General features: G+C 44.0%; 1 protein-coding gene across 7 annotated transcripts in view; it reads left to right on the top strand.

Moving 5' to 3' along the window:
• FAM120B (family with sequence similarity 120B) overlaps nt 1-15,959 on the top strand; it is a 108,622-nt gene that overhangs the window by 82,935 nt on the left and 9,728 nt on the right. For 3 of the 7 annotated variants that reach the window (XR_005858267.2, XR_005858260.2, XR_005858262.2), the window contains 8 exons: nt 1,308-1,374; nt 2,130-3,140; nt 4,169-4,394; nt 9,673-9,769; nt 10,484-10,590; nt 10,963-11,025; nt 12,824-12,989; nt 13,494-15,367. The gene's annotated coding sequence lies outside the window, so the exon portion shown is untranslated. The remainder of the gene's footprint in view (nt 1-1,307; nt 1,375-2,129; nt 3,141-4,168; nt 4,395-9,672; nt 9,770-10,483; nt 10,591-10,962; nt 11,026-12,823; nt 12,990-13,493; nt 15,368-15,959) is intronic. The other 4 variants (XR_005858261.2, XR_005858258.2, XR_005858259.2 and 1 more) reach the window with 4 other exon arrangements.

Genomic DNA, 15,959 nt, shown 5'->3' with positions numbered 1-15,959 from the left:
GGTAAGGACCTCTGGAGTTCACTTAGTCCCACAGTCTGCTCAAACTCGTTCAATTAATCAGGTTTCTCAGGGTATTTTCTTGTCAAGTGATCACCAACAGAGAAAGCGGAGTTTGAGAGTCCCTGTCACTTCATTGCCCTCCTGTCAAAGGCCACAGTGCTGTAGCATTGGACACAACTCCTGGGAGGCTGTAACCCAGAGCTTCGCCCTCAGTGTAATCCTGTCCCAAGCTCTGTAATACCTCCATGTTTGCTGCTAGAGGACCTTGATGAAATAGAGAATATTGCCAGCAGTCAGGAAGATACCAGAGAGTGAAGACAGAGATTTTTACCCAACCCCAGCTGTGAGCCAGATGGCACAGTGCATGCCCCACGTCCTGCAAAGCTGTGCAGCCTCCTGGTAGCGTCAGGCTGTGGCCACCTCTGCCCATGCCTGCCCAGCTCTTCACCATAGGCTGGTGGCTGTTTGCTCCTGGGAGCAAGGAGCGCAGGGCACACAGCCTGGCCACATCTCTACAAGAGGGCCAAATGGTGCAGTGTGGAGCACAGCTGAGGTGCCCACAGCCTGAGAAGTGCCATCTCTCACATAGTGGATGTCTCTGCTCTGCAGCCCAAAGCTTTGCTCTGCTAGCTTTCTTTTGTTAGTAGCATAAGAAAAAATAGAAGAAATTATAAATCTTTGGTTTTCCATCTCCGCACAGACACAAAGTACCTTATCACACTGCCTCATAAAGATTTTAAGTGTGATCTTAATCCTTGAAACCTCCTTCATCTTCAAAGAACAACAAGACTTTGAGACAGATATGTGGGAATTCACTTAGCCAAGTCCTGCAATTGTAGTTCTTCTGCAGTGATCTGCAAACCACAGACTCTGAAATGAGCAAGGGGTTATGTGAATGTTCCATGTAAGTATTTATTTTTATTTTCTTTAGCAGAAGCTGTCAAATAAAGCATCTCCTGCCCTTCCGAGCTTTTGCAGTCTGTGCAGAGCTTCTGCGAGCCAGAGCTTTGCTTAGTACATTTAATTAGAGTTTACTTATTATGACAGCACAAAATACAAGCTCATTTTAGTCTCGGGATTGAATTTTCCTGCATTTTATTCTTGGGTAGCATCAGTTGCTTCATAGTATTGTCAAGGAGGCTTGTGAGATCTGGGCATGCCTGGTGCAGGAGAGGTTAGCAGGTTTAACAAGAAGGCATTAAAATGTATTTAATGGAATAGCAGCCTGAACTTCAGTATGTAGCTTAATTTTAGCATTGCCCCAGGGTGAGTACTCAATTTTGACTTTTAATTTTTTTTCATTCTAGACTAAACGAAACAGATGCCTCTCGGTAGACTTCTTTGGTAAACACACAGAGAATCCTCCATCCAATTGTAAGTGATTATATGGCTAAAAACGCAGCCTGTAATAGAGAAAACAGATGTGATAATTATCCCAGTGTCTTGCATATCAAATATAACTATTGATGCTGCAAGAAAAAGAGGCCAAAATAACATCCAAGAGGGATTTGCTGCACCAGATCAGATTATCAGTTTGGGTTATCTGGCTCTATCTTCAGATACAGGCTTAGCTTGATGATTTACAAAGCAATCAGGAATACTTCTTTATAATGTTGGTGAGAAAGATGAACTTCTGTGGTTCAGTTTTCCTGTAAGCTCTTTGCATATGACTCTTGCCACTCAGGCATGGAATTCAGGGGTTCATTGGGGCTTCTAATTACGATTATTGGAATTCTTTAAACCTACAACCTGGTTTTTCAGTGCAATTTTACAGCCACCAAAAGCAGTAGTCAGCTGTGCTCTGTCTTGGGTAATGTGAGAATTAAAATGCCCTGCTAGGAAGCTTGAGGTTCATTCAGGGAATTAAGTTTTTTCCTGTGGCTGTTGTGGAAAATTCCATGTGGGTGTGCAAGCTTATCATCTGATCTTCCAAGACATTGGTGAATACAGCACTAGCCACAGTGGCCAGCATGTCTGTGAGATCTTAGCTCAGGCTGGAAGTTTCAGTCCTTCCACCAAAATCACCACAGCTGTTCTGGTTGCTCTTGTTTTGCCCTCACACAGTTGAAGATTTAAAATTCTAAGTGTCCAAGTAAATAGCCTGTAATATGTGCTCTTCTATTCTGCAGTTCTTCTCTGGTCAGTTTTGGAAGAGGTGCAATGCTGAAAATATGAAACTTCCTTCATGAAGGTGACAAAGATGTTTGGCCCAGGTGCTCTCGACTAATTGGAGGCATTTGACCTACCAAGCCTAAAGGAGCCTTCTCACCCAGTATTAGCTGTCTGAAACTTGGTCTGCTGCAGCTCTAAATCAACACTGTCTTCTTTTCTTTGTCGGTAGAGAGACAACAGGAACTTCCAGAGGGCAATTCAGCCCATCCTAAAACATGTGGGAAAACAGTCTCCTGCACATGCTGGTTGTGTCTCTGTATGCAAAGGGAGACTGAAGCCCTATGTCCAAATAGAAACCTGATTTTTGTTGGCTTGTTGGCCTGAGATGAATGTTACCCCCTGTAAGCCATATCACTCCCACAGGAGGAAAGATAACCTGTTTCCCCCAGAGCTCTGCCAGTTCTTGAAATCTCCCTCTTGGACCTACTGTTCTTCTGAATATGGCAATCTATAAATGATACCATTTGAGACACAAAACATTATGACTTACCAATATTTTTTAATTTTGGATGGCAAGATGTACTCTGTATCAACAGGAAAACAGTGTGCTGTGACTACCAAGCATGGACACTCATACACATGGACTTAACGTAGTGGGCTGCTCTTATTTTGAAAACTAAATGAATCATAATGAATTGTCACTTCCCATAAAAGTGCTCCACAGAAGAGGTCTTGCCCACATTGGTCCAAGGCATGTGGGCGCAATTATGCCACCATCTTCTGATGTACAGATGGATGTATCAGTTTCATTCAGGTGTCCTGAAAGATTGGGCTGTGAGAACTACTGTGCTAGGACACCTGTTTACTTTAGTTCCACCGCTGCAGGTCTGGCTTCAGTCAGAAGATTGCTCATGGAATGGACTCTCTGGTCTGGAGTAGAGAAGTGTTACCCCCTAACGCTTTTCTAGGGTAGCCAGTGGCTGGTGGTTAAAACAGGAAACTCAATGTAAACTGCTTATCATTGACAGGTAGGTAAACTTTAGAAACTGGGTGAACTCACCTGTGTGAAATGTATGAGCAATAGGTCAAGGCCATGCTGTTTGTTTACCTGCTTTTAATCTCCACCAGGGCACAGCAATTTATCATCTTTCCAAAGTGAAAGCATTGCTTGGTGCACAGGAATGGGCTGCAGTCCCGTGGCCTAGGGGACACAGGTGTTCAGGTCAGAAAAATCGAGTGGGCTTTCTGAGTTTAAGATAAGCCTCTCCAGACATAGGTAGTTCCAATTACATTTTGCTGCCATTCCGTGAAGGTCAAACGTACTAATGGGATGATCTTCTGAGCGGTGTTATAGGGGCAGGAGAGGCTTGCCTTTTTCAAAACAAAATGTTTAGAAATATCCAATCTGTGTGCCACATTCTCCTGCACCATGCGCTGAGCAGCAGCAGCAGCCACTGGTTTGGCTCAGCAGTAATCACTGGGCCAGACTTTCATTAGTGTCTAACACTAATTAATATGCCATGTGCTCTTTCAAGAACACCAGATAAGTACTCACAGCTTTTGCTAGGCAGATGGTAACTTTCATTACTTGACCAGATTTGCTGATCGCTGTTAGGTATCTCGCCCCCACCACAGCCCTGCAGCCATACCGTATCGTGCCTTGAGCATTCCCAGCCAGAGAAAAGGAGGATAATATTTGGTTTTGAAAGCCTGGGTAAAATCCCATTTCTCTTTTCTGATACTCTTGTTGCTAACATCAGATTTTTCCTGAATCTTACCTGAATACAGTCAGAAGAAGCTGCAGGTTTAAGCTCACCATGAGCAGCAAAGCCCTTTTGTTTTTCCACAACTTTGTAGCATCTTTTGGGTCTCAGAAGGGGAATTGAAAGTCATAAATTTCTTTGTGTGTCCTCCTTTCACACTCCTAGGAGTGAAAAATAAAATGCTCCCCAGCTAGGCCATCCCTCAGCTCTGAATAAACATTTTTTCGAGGGCTCCCATGCTTGCCAAGGTGTCAGGATAACATTCTCATGCTGATTCCTCTGCCTTCTTTCAGCATCCCGGTGCTGGGGGTCCATTTCCGAGGCTTTGAAGTGGCCAAACTCTCACCTCATCTCATACACATGGAAATCAGATCACCAGGAGAAGGAGCAAGCTTGTAAATCCCATGAAGAAGCCAACAGGGCAAGTTAGGAAATGGTGACCTTCAGTGTATTAACAGTCGAGTGAAGAGCTCTGTGCTGCCGAAGAGGCTGCAGTAAAAATGGAGAAGAGGTTGGTAGGTGAGTGAGAGCACTGCTAAAAGGCTTAGGTTTGCTTCTTTCCAACTCCACTGACCACTTTGCCATTGTGTGGGGGAAAGCCAGAGCTGAACATTTAAAGCTTTTAACTGCTTGCTTATTTTTATACACTGAGAACAAAGGCCACCTTATCATTAGCAACTGTTTGTGTAAGAGTTCAGAAACCACAGCTGATAGGGGAGCTGTGTTGTGCTGGGCACCACACACTCCCAGAAAGTCCTTGCCACAAGCCTACAGACAAGAGACACAGAGGGCTACAGCATATAAGTAGCATGGGTATTGCAGCAATGCATTTCCTGCAAAGAAGGCCAGTTTCAGCAACCACAAGGGCCTACACATCTCCTGAGCAGTTGTGTAAGACACAGAGGGGGCTGGCTGGGTGTGCAAACATCTCCTGCTCATGCTGCTTCTAATTAAGAAGAGGAACTAATGCCACATGGTGTCTGGGAGGCAAATAGCTCCTGCAGCTGCACAGTGAGAAGGGCCAAGGCTTCGTCTGCCCTTCAGGGAATGTTGGTGTAGTCATTCCCTGGACCAACAACTAGCCTTCACATCCTCTCTTCAGTGTCGGTTTGCTGAGCAGAATTAGCAACGAACCCTTTCGCTGGCTTAGTTCTACCTAAGAAAGGGATTTTTCTGGCAAAGTTATGGTAAAGGAAGGAGTATTCTCCAACTCTGGGCTGCTGTAGCTGGTCTGAGAGGAGTCTCCAGTGCAGATCTGATGGGAGGCTGCCAAAAAGGCACTGCAGGAGGACAGTTATGTCAGTCCTCAAGTGGGGTACAGAAACATTTTTTTCTCCTCGTTAATCACTTAAGTTGCTGAATTTGTGGAGGTGTTCGTCCATATTTATTTCTTTTGAATTTCCTTCACTTGCATATTCCAGCCATAGAATCATAGAACCATTTGAGTTGGATGGGACCGTAGAAGGTCATCTAGTCCAACTCCCCCACAATAAGCAGGGACACCCACAGCTAGACCAAGTTGTTCAGAGCCCTGTCCAGCCTGACCTTAAGTGTTTCCAAGGACAGGGCATCCACCACCTCTCTGGGCAACCTGTGCCAGTGCCTCACCATCTTTCTTGTAAAAAACTTCTTCCTTATATCCAATTTAAATCTCTCTTCTTTTAGTTCAAAATAATTTCCCCTTGTTTTTTCACAAGAGACCCTTGGTAAGGAGCCTGTCCCCTTCTTTCTTATAGTACCCCTTTAGTCACTTCCAGGGAAGCTCCTTGGCTTTGCTTTGGTTGCGCTGTCAGTGCCACTGTTGTGTTCTCCATAGATGCAAAGCACTTACTTCAGAAGGACCATATGTGTGAACAGATAAGTATATCACTAGATCCACACCTCTGGAAGCTTAATTGAACACTTTCTACTCACTCCTGACCTGTAAGACAGAGTGAGTAACTGTTAGGTTTGAAGTGTCTCTGCAGTGACAGTAGATAAGGTCAATGCTGCTTGTTTAGGGTAAGGCAAATTAAGTGTAGTGAAAAGCCTGAAGGGAAGGAGGGAAGAGTATTGTGAAAGTCCACACTGAGGATTGTTCTCTCCCTATAAAAGAGAAAGGGGCAGAGATCAAAGCTCTGTTCTAGATTAGATCTAGAGGTCTTGTTGGGACTGCAGTAAGATCATCTTCAATCATCAAGTCATCAAGTCATCAGCTGACTTAAATATTTGGTTTCTGACCTTGAGTGGAAGCCGGTTTGAGGATACTGCTTCAGGCATATCTCGAATACAAACTACCATGAAATTCTTATTTATCAGTGATCAAAGAGACTGATTGAAATAAATCGTTTGAGAGATGACAAGTTTAAGCCACACTGAATAAAATGATACAGAAATCCCAAGATTAATCAGGTAGTGAATCTTAACACACTTTAACACAGTAAAATGCCTAATAGTGTGGGCCTTCAGAGCAAGTGTCTTTTGATACATTAGAAAGAATCAGACAGCCAAAAACACCCCCTTCCATGGCTCTTTGAAAGGAGTTTGTTTTTTTTAAACCAGAGAACAAACTGGCATTCTACCTGAAATCCTGTCTTACAGACTGTTTCCCAGGTGAAATCCTATGTTCACAGGTAAGCAGATGTACCTTCGCTATATCCAAGTCCTTTGTTTTTATGGCTTATTTGTTTCAGAGATCCCCGAGGACTTCTAAGTAATTTTCTTATAGTCAGAGAGACACACTGAAGCGTGCACAACAGCTCTTTAAATGGGAATGTTCCTCATTCCGTGTTAGCTAGCACACTCCTTCTCAGGGGCATCTGGTTTGGGTTGTAGGGTTTTTCTCGTTCACGTTTGTAGATCTGTCTTACATCAAAAGAGAACCAAGAGAAAGGGGAACAAAATCTTGAAACCGTTCCTTTTCCTCTGCCTCTACAATGAAATATGCTCCCAAGAATAAGAGCAGGTCAAATTATTCAGTGTTGGTGTGTAAGTGCTTTGAGAAGGGTTACTAGGGCATTTCCATTATTTGCTGTGGTTGTTCGGTGGTTGTGACATTTAGAGGGTACTTTGAAGAAAACAGCCCAGCTGGTAAATGACAGCAGAGAAAGGGGAAGGAAAGCAAATGGAGAGGAGGGAAGTTCACAGAGATTTCCTGACAAGATGAAAGAGTGAAGAAAATCCTAATTCAAAATTTTGGTGGCCTCTGTTTGAGTGAGAGAACAGTTTCTTAGCACACTTAACAACTACTTGGTCCTGTCCAGGAGTACACTTCACCAAATGTCCACTGTGTTTAACACCACAGTCAACTTTGAAATGTGTGATGAGAATTATTTTTACAGCTGAGCTTCTGAAGAGAGGCCCACATGTGGTGCGTAAATCCTGGTGGGTTTTAAAGTACCTCAGTTGCACTAAGGACGAAAATGCTGATCTTCACTGGGATTAATAATATACACAGAGGTATTAGCATACAATGTTTAAACCAAATTAAAAGGAGCCTGGAAACCTGGTGTCCTCCACAGGGGGCCCAATTTGTGCATGTGGTTGGACTTTCACTGCTGATTCTCAGCACAGTTTTGAACACGTTGCCTTTCCACTGTGTCCTTCAGTGTCACAACCTACAGGAGAGACAAAATAGTGGCCACTACTCCAGATGAACCCTGTAAGACTTTAGTGCTTGTACACAGCTTTAATGAGAAGTTCAGTAAGTCTCAGTGCTCTGGTATCAGGTGATGGAATAAATATTGCCACTTCCTTAACTAAAAATGATGGGTCTGGGGATAACGCTTCACCTGGCATGAGAGAGAATCTTGTTAGGGAGCACACTGATATTTTGAGTATTACCTTAGCAAAATTGCTTAACCTGTCCTCTGTATCTTTATTTCCTAACTCTAATCCCAGCTTGATCTATTACTGCCTCGTTTGCAGGACTGCATGAGCAAATTAATCAACCTCTGAGTGGCACTCAGATGCTACAATGATATAAATAGAGCTGGGCAGGAAACTCTTTGCAGATCCTCCAGCTTTATTGCACATCAAGATAAAACAGTCTTTCAGTGGTTGTTTGGTAGATTTGTAATTGAAACAAACATGTACATAGAACAAACAACATTTTGCTGGTGCATTCGTATGGGATGTGGATTCACACTTTGAATGTGAGTTTCATAGAGGGACTTGAACTTGGGGCTTTCCTTTCCTGGTAAATTCTTCAGATTTTGGATGTTTGTTTAAAAAAATCTTTGTATTAAAAAATAATAAGAAAATAAACCTGGTTCTAAACTTAGGTATTAAGAACAAGAGGAACGTGATGCATAAGAGCAAAATGTAAATACAGAGCAATTCTTACGAGAGGGAGAATAAAAGAAGAAGAAAAGAAAGACAACATAAAAAGGCATGCATATCTATTGCCAAATGTGTCTTTTCTAAAGTATATGGAAAAAAGAATCATGAAGAGCGCTGCACAGCAGGCTAGGTGTCAAGTGGACACGTAAACCTTTCTACAAAACACTGAAGAGTGCAATGGAATGGAACAGTGAAGTGTGAAAAAGGGCAAATTTAGAGAAAGGAGAGCTGTGTCAGCAGCAGCAACAAAATGTAGAGACTAGCATAGCCCTGTTGAAGAGAAATTAGAGGCTGGGAGAGAGATGTGGGAGAAAGTGTCAGTGCACTATAAGATTATCACACATTTCTAAAGAGGTCTGAAAGAGCTGAGTTCCTGCTGTGGGGTCCCTCTCACATTGATGTGAACAAGTGTAGCACTATCACCTTAAGTCCTTAAGTGCAAGTGGTGACACTTTAGTATGCACGGCCTGCCTTAGAAAATCCAGGGGATGCAAAAGAAACATGAAAACCATGCAAGTCAAAAGGTGCTGCTCCCACTGTTCTTCCTGCTGCTTGGATGACCGAGGGTCTCTCTTAGAAGAGAAGATCACATCTCCCCACGTGTGCTCTGCCAGCATCCTTGGGCTGTGCTGACTGTGTGGAAGCAGCTCCCACAGACATCTTTCATGTCTTTGGCATTAGCAGTACAATGAAGCCACCCTGGCAGGTGGGAAACAAGTTCTCACCAGAGTATGTATAGCACAGTACATAATACCTGGTAGTTCAGTGGTGATGCAGCAGCATAGCCCTTTTTACGGAATAGACAGGAGTGAAACTGTTTTGAACTGAAACAGGACTTCTGGGGCACTTGAAATTGGGTCTGAGTTACCAAAGAGAAGAATGGGTGAGAGCATTTACTATCTCCAGCATGAAGCAGTGGAGTGCGAGTACAGTCTTGATGTTGTATCGTGTTACAAGCGTATAATGACATCCTGGAAAAAGCAGGGCTGATCAAGATCTTCTAGACAGTGCAATAGGAACAAAAACGCCTGATGTATTTGCCAGGATGGAGTATGTGGATGGATTTCTACTGGGGTTAGGAAGACTATACACACAGTTAAGACCATAGGGCATAACAAGGTCTAAGAATACCTTTGTATACAAAAGAAATTCTGAGTGACTCTATTTTTTTAGGAGTTACTTCATGCCCCAAATCATGCTCTGTGTAGGCTCATCTAGTTTTAATACTCACTTCTGCTTTGGATAACAGCAGTCATTTGGTATCAAATCCTACGAAAAAGGACACAAGATGAAAACTAACTTTGGGACCTGCAGATCTGTAAGCATCCCACATCCCTCATCGGCCATGGAGAAACTGTGTTCTTGATTCCTTGAGGAAGACAAGACTTCTTTGGTGTTTCTTCTATAACCACCACCAAAAAAATAAATCAAACTGCAAATATTTTCTATTTCACTGTTATTAATTCCTTCCAAGCAGGTCAATCCATTTCTCTCTTTCAAGAGTGAGATAGCGGGGCTTGCTGACACATACCAGAGAGCCCTTTGAGCTTGCCTTCCTCCCATTTCAAGAAAAGGTGAGAAAAAATCTTTTTCCTTTTGATGAAAATTCACTTTTTTTTTCTCTCTTTTTTTGGTATGCTCCTTTATTCATTTATTTTGAGGGCTTCCACCTCTGTTAACTGTGGGAAAAGGCTTCTCTTTGCTAGGGTACAGCATGCATTGTAAAAGTAATTCAATTTTACACCATAGCGATGACACGATCAAGGGAACGTTGGGCAAGCTTTGTGACCAAGAGCATTTAACAAGTACGTGAAAAGCTCCCAAAGAGCCCTCATGAAAGAAAGAAAGGTTGTAACAATAGGAGAGGTCGTTGGATAGTGGTAAATTAAGAGTCATAGGAGTGACTCTAATCAGGTTAGACTTTAAAGAAATAGAAGAACCTTTATATCTCTTGAGCGTAGGCCTGACTGCATTAAAAACTCTTCAGTGTGCGCTGGGAAGTGCACAACCCCCTCTGATGCTCAGCACTTGCTCCTGCTTGGGTTGAAGCATTCAGCCCTGCAAGAACAAAGACATCCTAGGCAAAAAAGGTCAAACTACAAGTTTGGACCCGAAATACCCCGGAAAAAATGGTATTGAATCTTTTTCGCGACGCTACAATGTTTTAGTCAATAGCTAGACCTACTTAGATGTGTTTTCCTTTCGTTTTGGTCCCCCTGACAATTCTCATGCAAGCATGGAAACAGTCCCGTGTACAAAAGCAATGACAAACAATTCACTTGTGACAGGAGTTTATCAGGCCTGTGATGTCTGAGATAGATCCTGTCCTGAGCTGAAGCGCACCATCTACCACAAGCAAGAAAGGCCATGCCCATGACGTATAACTACGTGTACTGTAAGTATTAATATGTATGTTAGGGAAACTGGTTCTGGGCATGTAATTCAAACTAGGGTCAGTAGTAACGTGTATTGTGATGTGGGTTTAACGGAGAATCCAGCAGTGTGAAAAAGGAATCTATTTACCAACGGCCTATCAAGCAGGGCTAGCATGTGGCTTAGTCACTGCTTCTTAGGTATGTGCTATTGTGAAAAATAGTTTGTTTTCCATAAGAACAAGGTTGCAACTTGTCTTTCTCTTTGTTAGCAAAACAAAATAAGAAATGGAAAAGTCAGGCCTGACTCAGTTTTGCAACCGACAGGGACACCTACAGGAAGACAAAATTAACACATTGGCATATTGGGTGTTTTCTGCTTTATTTGTTCACAGCTTGAGCCTATTACCTAATAGAGACGCAAGAAAATGGCCCATCTGTTTGCAGTGGGCAAATGTGTGAGTACTGCTCTCTGGGGCTGCATGGGAGAAGGGTTGCTTTTCAAGCACGTATTTACTTTACTCTCTGTTTTCTCAACGGTGTGTATAACTCAATACTAAAAGGCTAATTTGTTTAAGAAAACCGAACCTGACTTCTTCAGTTAATTGCTTACAGAAAAGCTGTAGGTATTGCAGCAGTTGTGTGTGCTTTGCCGAGCGGCCTCAGCTGGGCTGTTGGCGTGGAAGCTGCATGGCAGTGAGCTGCTCCCTGCCCCCTGCCCCCCTCCCCAGGCCTGCTGGCTCTGCCTGGGCTGCAGCTCTCAGAGGACATCGGGGATGCGTAAGGAGTGGGAGAGAGATGAAAGTACGTCTGTCAAGGAATGGGGATGAGGCATCTGGGAGGGAAGGCCTGCTCAGGGGCACACGAGGTTTGAGATATGATTAATGTGTTGGCAACATGTTAATGAGAACAGGATCTGGCAACTTGGAGGAAATGCCTCTGTGTTCGCTTGCAAACAGCCTCAAGCAGGACTATAAGCCTATGCTCGCGTGAAAGCGGATCCAAGCTTTTTCATGTACGTGAATGGCAACAGGCTATAATTGAACAAAGTGGAATTTGGAGATGAGCAGGATGGCACGGATCCTGTGGGGCCCTTTCCTCCAGCTGGGGCTGGTGCTGCTCCATAGCTCCCTTTATCAGCAGAGGACAGGGGTCGTTCCAGTAAACAGCAGCACGCTGGAAAAGCGTCACCACATCACTGCTTTCTCCCCACCTCCTTGGCCACTTGGGCTTTTAAAACAGTTTTTACAAACTCCCAGAGTCAAAGCCAGTGACAACAGAGGTAGCCTTTACTTCTCTGCAGTCTGAGGGGATAGAACTGCTTGAAGGTATTAGCTATGCTAAGCCTCTTAAATAACTATTAAACACATAAAACTCTTAAATGCACGCAAATCCTGTGTAACAAATGGCAAACAATAAGGAAAAGCTGATCAACCATTATACAGCAATTTAATCTATGCAATTTGCATAATTTTGTCTAACAGAAGGCGGCTATAGTAGAACTGCTTTCTGAAGAAAGGCAGAAATGCTGTACAAAACAGGTAAACAATCGGGGGTGAGGATTTTGCAAGTTCTTGGCAAATTCTTGGCTCGCGGACAAAGGGAGTATAATGTAATTGCAAGGGATGTGATGTAGATGGACTCAAAGAGATAAAAGAAAAGTTGCCAGCATGAAAAAGAAGTCAGTTTCGCAATCAAATTGGGCAATTTGGGACAAAGGTTTAATATTTACCTCTAACTCCGTCCCTCTGTCATTTCAGTAGGCTTGCGTGCCTGCATCCTACATGAGGTGCAGTGCTCTGTGCTGTGATAGGCACGCTGCTGCTGCCTTCAGCATTTGTGCATGCATAGCACCTTTACAATGGTAATCAAAGAGTAGCCCCTTCTGAGCAGCTGTTCTACAGATGGCCGCAGGGCAAATGGGCCGCGGGTAGCAGGGTTTGGGGCCAGCTCCACAGGATAGCCTGCGCTTCCATGGTCTGTAAGGTGCCCCCACACTTCTGGAAATACACCTCGCTGATGAGGGATCTGCAGCATTGCCCTACATACACACAGTGAGCATGCAGAGATTTCACGGACGGGAGCTGTACAACTTACTCCTAAGTAGATAACCTGGGGTTGCTTGTCACTGCAGAGCCACCTGCTTAGGTACAGCCCCTGCACCCGATGCGTTTACACCAGGAGCTCATTAACAACTTAGTGCTGGGCTGCAAAGCAGCTCTTTTTTTACAGGATTGTCCTCTATTATGTTCCCAGCAATCTGGTGGCCATCAACACCTCGCTGATAAACTGGAAATCCTCACCTTCTTCCATCCTCTCCTTCCAAACGACCCATGAAAGAGCCCCGGAGATCAAAGAAATCCTCTTCCATCCTTATCCTTCTGACAGAGGGACTGGTGGGATTTAGCACCCATGTGGGAATGTGAGCATCCGTAACTGGGGAGTGGCAGAGGTGGAAAATGAGATGGGGAGGGGATGTAGAGAGGCACAGAAGATGAATTACCTGGGAAGGGGGTGCGTGCTGAATTGTGCTCCTCATAGCGAGCGTGACAAGACAGAAATTACTTCCTCTGCCCCAAATGAAGATCAAGGAGCATTTGCATTCAAAGGGGTCGGTTTTGCACATATCCCATCCCTTCAGTCACTCTCTTTTAACTCAGAATCCTCAGTAATTAATTGCTCTTCAAATTCTGCTCCTGCGAATCGTATATCTGAAGAACTTACTTCTTTCCCCAGTGCTGAATGCATTTTTTTTCTTCTGTCAAATGCTGACTTTAAAACAAAAGGATTTAGGTGAGAGTAGTGGGGATTTAAAGATCCCCAAACTTCTGAAATATAGGCTCAATTGTTAGAGATAACTGAACAAACTGTCAAATAAGAGTTACCCATTATTTATCTTTTATTTTTTCTTTTCCTACAATTTTAGGCTTCATCTTGAATTCGCATTCACAAACGCAGCAACCCGGGGGCTTTTCACAGCACCTTAAGCAGACTGAAGTGGAGCTGGCGCATAATCAGCGACGGAACAGCTGTTATCCAGAGATAACAGAGGCTGCAGATGTGCATGGGGTCAAGGGAGACAATGCCGTGAGTGGAAAAGTCATACAATGGAGTTCTGTGTATTTTCTTCAGATGTGGAGAACAAAAAAGCAGTGACCTTTTGTCTGTTGCTGTCACTCCCTGCCTCACCATTAAGGTAGTTTTCTCTTCTTTTTTTCAAGGGGAGGTGTCTTGAAATAGATCCCTGTCAATCATGCCCTAAAAACGATGAGTGCAGCCGTCAGCAGAATCCTTCTTAGAAGTGTAAATATTCTGCATATTGAAGTATGTGGCAGTGAGATGAATGCGGAGCTTTGGATAAGTGTAATTTTAATGCATTTATTTCAAAGACAAGTTGATTTTGATCACTTGGTATGCCAATTTCAAAGGTCTAGTGAAAAATACAGGGAAACAAGACCATACCCATGGGCTCAGGGAAGATCTTTCTCACCTGGTACCCATCTTCCAATGGCAATAGCAGTGCGCAAGAATTGGGCAAGCAAAGAATGAAAGTCCTCCAGATATTGGGTAGTCTGTGATTTAAGGACTGTTGAGCTGAAGTTGACACTGTGTATTGGTGTTGAATACTGGTTGCGTCCAAACCAGTATGAACACTGCACCTGGTTCCTGAGCAGCGTACCTGGCCTCTTACAAGAGGTCTATGAAAGGTAATTTGGAAAAGTAGAGGTCTACAAAAGGTAATTTGGAAAAGTCAGTGACCAGCCATCTTAAGCCTAGTACCAACTACATGTGCCATCATGGCAAGTGTTGGCATCTCCCTGCTCAGAAGGGTTGAAGCCAACAACCAGCAGTGAGGGAAATACATTCACCAAGGAACTGAAAGCAGCAGCTCAGGATCTCCTGCTGTGCACCAGCACACAGCGTTTCACCTGTTCTCCAGCTCAGTGTATCAGTGAGCAGCATGTGCTGCACTCACTCTGGCCACAGGCACGTCCTCAGTGAGCTATTCTGGTACCTGAAGAAGGCAGGGCAAAGTCAGTGTGGCTTGCCTGAGGCTGAGATAAGCCTCTATTCCCGCTGTCAGAAGTGCAGCTTTCAGAGCACAAAAAGGAAGGTGAGCGCTCACAGGTCAACTAGTTATGGCTGCACTCATTCTCTCTGGAGCATCTTTTGTGACCAGTAGAGAGTTGTGTTGGGTTTAGCTGAGAACTGTGAGTGAGAGCACACAGCGGTTACGTTCCCAGCCCAGCGTGTTGTTTTTTTATGGCCCCCATCCCCAGCAGAGGACAATGGCTTCTGCAGCTCTTAGGATCCACAGGAATCTGGTGTTTGACAATACACTCCCAACACATCTGTTTTGTTTTTCTGTTTTGGTTTTATTTTACTGTTGAAATTAGGAGTTTCCATTTTAGCCCCCCTCCTCCACCCTCCCCTCTCCCCCCCTTTTTAATTGCTTTCTCCCCTCCTCCACACTTTATTCTTTCGGCACAGGGCTGCCACTTACCAGCTGTTCACAATTCCTTCACCCCTTCTGCTTTTCAGTACTAGATTACCACGACATACACTCAAAGGATATTTTCTTCCTTGCAGGAGGTCCCTGCTTCCCATACCCACTGAATACATTTAACAAAAATACTTTTCTCTCTCTTTTGTATCTTGGAGGGAAGTCATCATATCTGCACTCATTCCATGATTCAGATTGGCCAATCTCTAATTGCTTGAGTTTGATTTCTTGTCTGTTTTCAGATCCCAGGACTGCTGATTATTCCTTCTCCTTGGTAGACCAAGCTCACCCACAAAGTGAGTACTCAGTAATTATTTTTCAACAAAAAAGCTCATTCATCAGTTCATAAATCTGCTCGTCTCCCCTGCTCTTTCCATCTTGTTGTGTGTAATTGGATTTTTTTTCTAAGCTGAAATTTGACCGACCAAAGTAAGTGCATTGCCACATCCCAACAAATGGTACCCAAAAGAAACAGGCTGGCATGTCATTGTGAAGCAGTTGGTTGCACTCCCTGGTAGGTGTCATCTGCTGAAGGGGAGCAAGGAGCCATGGCTCGGGGTCGAGGGCTGAGAGGTGCAGAGCCTGGGAACTTCCACTGTTGCTACTGGAAGAAGAGGCTGCTGAACTCCTCTCAGGAATGTACTGCTTTCATTTCTAATTGAGTTATTTGTTCACTTGTTGAAGAATTCTTCTCTTAGGGCAGTGACTCCCACAGACAATAACAGTGGCCACAGGCAGCCACCGGGGAATTCATTGCAGCCACAAGACAAAAACTCACCCTGATTGTTCGGTTCTGTTTTGACTTAGTCTGTCAAAACTGCAGCCACCATGAACTTACTGTGATGGCACGCGTCACAGCTGTTTGTCTGAGAGCCACCAGTTCATCCT

This window comes from Gallus gallus, chromosome 3 (genome assembly GCF_016699485.2).
Source record: "Gallus gallus isolate bGalGal1 chromosome 3, bGalGal1.mat.broiler.GRCg7b, whole genome shotgun sequence".
NCBI classification, from domain to species: Eukaryota; Metazoa; Chordata; class Aves; order Galliformes; family Phasianidae; genus Gallus; species Gallus gallus.
This window is presented reverse-complemented; position numbering and strand designations above follow the sequence as displayed.